The 9459-nt window shown below is 32.9% G+C and overlaps 1 long non-coding RNA gene across 3 annotated transcripts; it reads right to left on the reverse strand.

The window, feature by feature from the left end:
* Nucleotides 1–2435: 2435 nt before the first annotated feature.
* Nucleotides 2436–8132, reverse strand: LOC115979633. 3 transcript variants are annotated; one of them, XR_004089126.1, is made up of 6 exons: nucleotides 8010–8132; nucleotides 7763–7979; nucleotides 6388–6599; nucleotides 6210–6296; nucleotides 5680–5734; nucleotides 2436–2898 (listed from the first exon to the last, which is right to left on the reverse strand). It is a non-coding gene; the product is annotated as an uncharacterized LOC115979633 (long non-coding RNA). The 3 variants fall into 3 exon arrangements; XR_004089124.1 differs by having other exon boundaries at nucleotides 7763–8132; XR_004089125.1 differs by having other exon boundaries at nucleotides 6140–6296; nucleotides 7763–8132.
* Between the last annotated feature and the right edge of the window lie 1327 nt (nucleotides 8133–9459).

Below are 9459 nucleotides of genomic sequence, written 5' to 3' on the forward strand. Positions count from 1 at the left end.
GCTCATGAAAGACTCACGTGAACCAGAATGGTTCCAAGTGTATAATACTTGTGTATAACTCCTAAAATATAAGTAGTGTATCAATTATCTTAAATAACCACGCAGCCAACCTTTTAGTAGCAATGAAATTCTTCCTTTTGCTCCGTGGTTATTTAAGAAAAATATGGGATTTCTAAGAATGATTTCTTCTTTTTGGAGAGAGCTTCTTCTACTAGGTGACCACAAAATGACCCATTTGTCAACAGCTTCAAAATCATCAAACCCAAAAGCACTATGTACAAACAAAAATATTGCTAGACTTATAAAAAAATCCAATTACTTGAATAATGAACAATATAGCATTGTAATAATGTGTTTTCCCAAAGTTATTTTTCTAATGGTGAATCTACATACAAAACAAATTACAACCCATTTGTCAAAAGCTTCATAATCAAATCCAAAATATACAAAGCAATCAGAACACCATTCTCACAAAGCAATGGAAACAAAGGCAAACCAAAATTTTGCATAAGATAACATTTGTTGATTGAAATGAATATTTGACATGAGTGAAAAGAATAGACTGTCTCTCATTGTTTGATGTGGTGCATTTGACGGGAGAGAAACAACTGGTGTTTTGAAGATTTCTAATAGGATCATAGACGACTTAAAACTTTTCCTTTTTAAAAACATTATTAGATTGTATGTCTATCATAGGAAGTCATTCTATTTTTTGGGTCCATGTTTTGATGAATGCTTGTAATTTGTGTATTTAATTGTTTCGGTCACTTGCTGTATATTTCCAATATACTTGGGTAACTCCATTTTATGATTTTGAATAAAATTTTCTTTACTTATCAAAAAAAAAAAGTCTAACAAAATATAGACATACGGGTGTATGATATATAAAAGTTTTAGTCCTAATTCAAGGGTGTGCGTCAATGTGAGATTTAAGAGTTTTAGCCCAAATCCGATGACCCAATCCATGGACAACCCAACTCAAATGCAAGTTATGTTATAATTTATAATGTATATTGAATGCTAAATAAGTATTTCATGATAAGGTATGAATGTAACTATTGGATTGAAATTGAAACTGTTTGGTGTTTATTTTGTTGAAACTGAAAACTAAAAGTTAGTTGAAATAATATAGTGGGGCCGTGAATAGTACCAAAAAGTGCAGTGGAACCCATGAATAATAGCAAAAATAAGTTAAATAATGAAATAATTTTTATTTTTTATCGGTATCCAGATGGAGGCCAAAAAAAAAGAAAAAAGATCATGAACCTACATGCAGCACACACATACCTATGTCTCACGTTACGTTAACCATTGCGGAAGATTAAAAAAAAATAATAATAAAAAACCTAGAAGGAAAAAAGAGAATTCAAATAAAGGGTACAAAAATCATATCCTTTTGCTAAAGAGAATTCAAATAAAGGGTACAAAAATCATATCCTTTTGCTTCATGGCCAAGATTGACTTTAAATTATTTTTTGTTTTTCAAATAATTTGCAATTGCTTGAATGCGAATTGAGTTAAGAATGAAAAATGTGAACTTTGAAATACTTCTGGGATGCAATGGTTATGGATGTTTGTGCATTTTGATGTATTTTTGGAATTATTTTTGTTTTGATACCAAGTAGACAATAAATAGTTTTGGGCTTGATGATTTACTGGAATCTTCAATGGTTGTTGATAACTTGATATGAATAGGTGCTTTTCAATGATTTGATTTGATTTTTTTTTTTTTGTTTTTTTTTTTTTTAATGAGCTTTTGAATCTGGGTGTTGTTGTTATATGAGATTGTTGCTCTAGGCATTCTTATATTTAAATTCCTTTTTTTTTTTTTTTAATGTTACTTTCAATTTCATGGCCAGCTTATTGATTTTTAATTCAGGGATCATTTTACTTTCAAACTGAGGCTGCTTGGGCCTTCTTTATCTTTGGATATTCACTGGTTGACAATGGCAACAATAATTACTTGCCAACCAAATTGACTTTGTGCCCATGGACAGAAGCTGTACAAAATTTCTGGTTTTATAAACATTGTTAAGATATAACCAGATGCGTATCCTACACTTGCAGCTGGCATATCTGATGGAGAACAATGAATTATAAGTTCATAACTGTTACATTTGGTGAGTTCTAATCCCTCGCAATTACTTGTAAACGTTTTATCTTTGTTTTCATAATTAATATGCCTTGTTTTTTGGGATAGGTTACAAAGTCCCAGGCTTCTATTGCCCTTGCAACTAGTGAGGCTTCTGACATATTAAGTGGGTAACTTGCATGGATTGAAGCAGAATCAATGATAGAAAATGTTGTTGCTGTGCATACTGCTTCAGTAGCTGAAGTTGAGAATGATATCAGTCCAAGTTTTAAAATGGAGCTTTCTTTTGAGAGGAAAAAGATTTGATACTGTGGAGAAAAGTGCTGAAGAGGCAAGGCATGAATTTCGCATTTCAAAGAGAAAAAAAAAATGTAAATAATCATAATCATCAGCAAATGTTATAGGTTTTGATATGTGTATTGGTCACATAGTGTGTTAGTAATGGTTTCCTTTTAACAATGAAGAGTAGTCTACCTCAGTGGATAGTTTGGTGATTGGCAACAACAATACACTAGCTGTTAGTAAACTTGATTTGCAATAAAGTTTCCCTGTGACCATATGCTTATTCTTATAAACCTGGCCTTCAAAGCATTACGGTAGAAGTCAGTATTTTCCAAGATACTGGCCTTGTTTGGGACCCTGATCTGTAAAATTTCACATGATTAAGAAGCAATGTCCTTTAATGTATCATTTCTGGAGGCCCATTTTTTATGATCATGCTGGAGCATTAGCCAAGGTTTAGCCCAATTCCTTTTGCTCCTATTGCTCAGATTTGAGTGGACTCTGAACCATGCCCACTCATCTACCTGAAAAAAATATATATATAATGGAATAATATATCAAATTTTGACAGACAAAATATATAGAAATAAATCGTAAGGGTAGCTGTAATTGATCTTTTTCTTTTAGCTTCTTCAGTTCTCTAGCCCCTCATTGTGAAAGCAAAGGGAATAATTAATACTTGGAAGGGGCAGCGCCTGCACTAGTAAATTCATATGACACATTTATTGAGTTTGACATTTTTTTTTTCATTTATTAATCACTAATGTGAAAAGAGTGTTCTCCACGAAGAGGGTTCATTTAAGCTTTTAGCTAAATGTAAACAACTGATCATTCCTGCAATTTTAAGTTGTTTTGCAGTAGACTAATAAACTCAAGGCAACATCTAGGACCTCGCTTGGCTTAACTGAGCTTTTTCGCATGTGCATCACCTATACAGGATATCACACTAAGAGTCTAAGATGAATAGTTCTATAGAAGTGATGGTGCCTTTTTAAGTACTTAGAGCATTTTGGGAGTTGCTCAGATATAAAAAATTTTAAGTTTCTGCCATGATATTTTTCCTTCTGAACATATTTTTTTTGGCTAGGTAAAAAGGGCCAGTAGGGTTCAAACCCCAGTACCCAGATCCACTAGAGGTGCTGGAACCACTGGGATATCCCTCTAAACCCATTTTTCCATTTAAACTTAATTCTAAGCATTTCTGCCATCTGTAGTATTTGCTTGATTTGTTTTTAGACAACAGTAAAGGAACATAATAAAAAAAAGGTAAAGAGTTATGACCACAATAGGATACAGAAATATAGAAGAAGAGACATAAAAAGCACACAAGCTAGCTCCAAAATTCTCTGAAAGGATTATAATAGGAGTAACAAAGTTTGTTTTATATTCAGTGTAATGTTGAGAGTAGAACCTCTTACACTCTCTTGCTTTACAATATGGTAATATAACTTCAAGTTTCCATCAAATTTTGACGCATAAAATAATTCAAAATGTAATTCAGCACTTAGAATTTTGGTCAAGGTTAAAAATCTGGAGTTCTTATTTATGATGTGTCAACAGAATTTGTAGTCCTGTGTAAAAACAAGCAACCTCAATGATTTTCTTTTTCATTTTTTCTACTCTCTGTTGGGCTCATGCTCATCCATTGGCTAAGTTTACCTAAATCTTGTATTAAATATTTTGGATTCAATAACGTAATATGCATCCTGATTATGCAGCAGCTCTCTGATATACAGGTAAAATAGGGGGGAGGGGGCTGGTGGGGTTCAAACCCCAATTCCAATGCACTACAAGAGGTGCTGGAACTACTGGAGTATCCCTCGAACCCCAGCTCTCTGATAAACTTCTTTTGACAGAATTTGCAATGAAGTTATAATTTGTCTTAAGATGCTTGCTAAGGAAAGCAAGTTGGAAACTATTTTAGTTTACTTCATCCAAGTCACTATGAGTTCTTAGTTAAGTTCCATTTTGCATAGATAGTCTTTCCCTATTTTCAGAATCATTTTTCCAACTTCTATTATTTGCCCCCCAAACACCCCCCCCTCTTCCCCCTTTTTCTTTTTATGGTCTCTTTTTTAACTGCGGTGTACATTCTTAGCATTATGGTAAATAAGTAACAAGCTTGCATTTTTAGAAATAAAAACCGATCACATGATTAATGATTCATCCCCCTTCCCCACAATGTTCTTTCTGTTAAGAATAGTAGTACTCTCTAGAGCTTAAATAATTGTATAAACTTTCAAATCTTGATCAGGTTCAACTTTGGCAGCCCCAGAAACAAGGTATTACTATTCCATATACTAAAATGGTAATAACTGCAGCTGCTAGACTAGTATTATTGGTTTCACTATCAGTAGATGTCCATGAACATGAGACAAATTAGTCCTTTTCCAACACTAACTATTATAAATTTCATTCTTTAATAACTACTACTACAGTACTACTACTAATACTAGATTTTAAGTTTAAGCAATCGCTTTATCATCAGTAGACTCAAAAGTTCTACTTGTGCTTGATATTTTGCAATCAGAAATAATAACCATCACCACCATCTCTAATTCCACGAAATACCACAACCACCATTCCCTTGACAAAACAACAACAACAACAAAGCCCTCATCCAAAACTATGGGATCAGCTATAGATCCTTAATTGACTAATCAGGGTCATTCGGTTGTATTCTTTTTCCACTATTCTATCCTATATAAAATAAATTCTTTGTCACCTCCTTTATTAACATCTCCTTTTATACTACATCTCTAGTGTTCGTTTTTTTCTTTTCTTTTTAATTGATAAACTACACCCACCCACCCACCCAATAGGTCTTGTACTCATGACCTCACTGGCTCATTCAGTCACCCTCCAACCCATTATTATGGCTACTAGTGTTATTTTAGGCCTCCCTCTAACTACTTTAGTTCCCTTTCCTTCACAAAAGATGCACTTGAACTCTTTTGCTTACAATTAGTCTTAAATCCTTACTAACTATTTATAATGGCTAAATAGTTACTGTAAACTGCATCTGATGATAATCGATAGACTACTCAATAAGTCCCAGACCATTACTACTACCGTCAATTTTGCTGCAGTCAGCTCGAAAGTTGACAACCTAGCAAGTTTTACAACTTTTACTACTATTATTAAATGAACTATTGAGACTTCTTTTCTAATGCTGCTATGAAAAGCCATACTACTGATTGCTTTGTATTGTTAGAATCATAGTTTTAGGAAAACTTATACTTTCTGAAAATTTTGGGCTGGGAATTCCAGCCGCCAATGATCTGTATTCTGAACAGTGGGTTTACCTGAAGAAGGGAACCGAATTCTGTACTTGATGAGACTCACAACACATGAAAATCCCTACAATAAGATTAGATATTTTATCAGTAATTCTGACTTAGTCAGGTGATGTCATAAATAAAAAGAAAAGAAATCTGCTAGGGTGAGACTGAGGGAAGAGTAGAATGAGAGGAGAGGGAAAAAAAAAAACCCTATAAATCGGCTAAGAAAGAGAGAGAGAGTAGCTGACTGTGTGAGCCATGGCAGAGGAGTGACAGTGAGAGAGACGGAAAGGGTGCGAGATGGAAAGGATGCTTACCCATGTAAATGCATGTTATATAAAACTTTTTCACATAGAAAAGGAACTAACTTGTATAAGATTAGAGGGAATAATCGAAACTACAAAAGCAAAAAAAGAAAAAAAAGGACATTGCTTTCTATGCTTTTTGACAGAATTGAGGACAAAGAATCACTCGGTTCACTCACACCAATTATGAAGTGATAGATTATGAAAGTAGTAATAAAGGCAGCGTGTATGGTTCCATGGTTAATAAACCTAGAAGGTAGCCTGAACAAGCTCCAGAAGCAATGAAAATCCCTATCAGGTTGCTTGCAGCAATTCCTTGATATCATAACCTTGAAGCTGCAAACAAACACAGTTTACAGTTAGTTTTTACTTTTAACACTTGATACAAAATTATACATGTAAATTTACACGGTAATGACATATATACCTGCTTGGTTGTCCTTGAGATCCAGTGCAATATAATAACAGTAGAAAAGGTTGTTGTCAAGGGCGAATCAAGCAGACTTATGCACACACGTAATAAAACTTCTACCTGAAGAAAGTTGAGAAGCAATATTACTCCAGAGTTCCAAAAGGGCATGTATTGTGATTGGCATAGAATATTGCGGGTTTAGGCATATGAAAACCTCAAAGCAGTCCCTGCAGGGATCACAATGTACTGCTATTTTATAACAACTTTGACAACACGCCCTACATCTCATTCTCATTAAAATAATACTATATTTCATACGCATAAAATAATAAAATAAAACCATGTTATTGTACTTTTTGGTGGCAATAGAGAGAAAAAAAAAATTATCTTACATATTCATTGCAGCATGGTGCAAAAAATTTTGCAATATGCTTCACCAGATGTGGGACTCAATTTGTGGATTTGGTGTAACAATAATAGCTAAAATGGATTAAAGGCATTTTGCATTACCGGATGCTAATGATCTTAGGGGCTTCATATACATAGCTTCTGAGTTTGTCACTTCATAACACTTCTCAAATAGATGTTGGAATCTATTTGTGGATCTGGTGTTACAATAAAAGCTAAAATGGATTAAAAGCATTTTGCAGCACTGGATGCTGATGATCTTAGGGGCTTCATATGCATAGCTTCTAAATTTTGTCACTTTACCACTTCTCAATGATAAAGTGACATTAATTCAACTATGGAATTCATTTTATTTGTAAGAAGGTAGGGTAGTATTCAAACACAAGTTCTTTAGTGAAGGATCAAAAACTTTACCAGTTGAGTTAATTGAAACCTACTTGATTAAGGATTACTATCTCTTATTGCTTGAAACCCCATACATTGATTTATCAACAAATAGAGAAGCTACTACGATCGCATCTTGACAGAATAACCTAAATGCTTTTTTTTTTTACACTTGAAAATGTCGTATTCCAATAGTTTTTCCAATTATATTCAAACACATGGCTGTATTATATCTAATTGTTATTAAAAGGGGAAACATTGTTAGTCGATCGTTACTGCAACAATGTCTATGAATAGAATTGGATACCCAATATTCCTTAGTTTTGTCCCAAAAATAAAAAGTAATAAGGAAGAGGAAAGCATCAAATTGTAGATGTACGGAGTAAGGAATTTTACTGAAAACATAACATGCAAGAGACATTTGCCATAAAGTTCAAAAAAATGAGCACCATTCACGTAAGTTAGCATTTAGGTAAGGAATTAATCATTCATTAATAAGAAAAGAAGAAAAGGAAAAAGCTGAGAGAAAAAGCTATTGAGAAATGAATCCATTGGCAATTTGACAAAATGCAAAAAAAGTACAAAGCACATTGAATACCTTCATGATGAACCCTATAATCTATCAGACCATGGCAAACCCACAGTAAGAGAAGATGTACCAGTACCACCCATATGGGTTTCTGCAGAACTTTGTGAATTTACTCTACTTGGACCATTGCCAGATCTTAGAAACAGAAAAACTACACCTTTACTTCTAATGTTAATCTTCTTCCCCTCACCATCCCCATCAATGATGGAAGTCCCATTTTGTCCACCTCTCCCTTTCACAATTCTCATACTACCACCAACTCTATTGGCACATAGAGCAACTTGCAGCTCTTCATGCATCCAAACTACTACTCTCTCCCACTCCCACTCCTTTCTCCGCTACAACTCCAACTCCACTTCTAAATTTGCCAAGTCTCACAGAAAATACCCTCCTTTCACTAACAATGGCATTTTCTGCACGTTTTTGACCAGAAAGAAACCCACTCTGCCCCATTGCTTGAAAACCCATCTTCTTCCCTTGGGTCCTTAAAACAAAAACTGGGTTTTCAATATAAAGTCCAGTCCAGCCCAGGTGTGTAAGGGTAGACAGTAACCATTTGCAGGGCCGGCCCAACAACTTGGGCGTTAGGCAAAATTTGTAAGCGGCCTTTTTTTTTTTATATTTAAATATTAATTAAATAATATTTATTGATTTTTTATTTTTTATTTAAAATCTATTTTTTCATTATTTTTGAGATTCAAAATTATTAGTTAAGTTTTTTTTTTATAAGTTCCCCTAACATTTTTTTTTTCAATTGATAATATGCCTAATCCATGTAATCTTTCTTGTAACATAGTAAACCTTAAATAAAATTTTATTAATTTTAGTTTTGAAAAACTGTTTTCTTCAAATGCAAATGTAGTGATATTTTATAAGCAATATATGCATTTGGAATAGAATCTAGCCTTTTTAAATAATTAAGTACATTAATCGGAGTATTTTCATCTATTTGCATAACTAAGCACAATAAATTACTTTCGCAAAAAAAAAAGTACAATAAATTAGTATCACTATAATACAAACTAGTCGTTAACCTGTGCGATGCACGGGAAAACTATTAGAAAATAAATTTAATCCATCTTTTTGTTCTATTAAATATAATCTTTCTTTCATTCTTTTAAAGTTTAGGTTTAATGATAAAAAACAATCATCGTGTAACGGACGTAATAGATTAACATTTTATTGAAACTATAAAAAAAAAAAGGGTATAACATCATTTTAAATAGTAAATCTATAGTTTTATAACATCTTAAACTTTTTTTTCTTAATGGCATAATGTGTTAGGATCACAAAGGAGTTTGTATAAAATCTAACTGTGAAAAGTTGTTCTTAGAGGTTCAGAAATGCATTAATTTTGTTAAATAAAAGCATAAATTTTATCACATTTTATAATGACTTTACAAATTTATAGCATTTATCTTTTAGTTAAGGTTGTATTAGAGGATTGGAGTTTTTGTTGCCCAATTGACATAAAGCTTGAAAAGCAAACAGTCCCAAAAAACATGCAACTACTTCACAGTCTTGGCTTTAGTGTTCTTGGAACCAAATACTTACTAAACATTAGATTTTCTATATCAAATTGTAATTAAAACGATTAAAAAAAATTGTAATTAAAATATATAGATAAATATTTTTTTATTTTTTTTATTTGGGGACCTTAGGTAATTACATCAGTTGCATCTATAGTTAAGCCAGCCCTGACCATG

Source organism: Quercus lobata, chromosome 3 (genome assembly GCF_001633185.2).
Source record: "Quercus lobata isolate SW786 chromosome 3, ValleyOak3.0 Primary Assembly, whole genome shotgun sequence".
In the NCBI taxonomy this organism is placed as follows: Eukaryota; Viridiplantae; Streptophyta; class Magnoliopsida; order Fagales; family Fagaceae; genus Quercus; species Quercus lobata.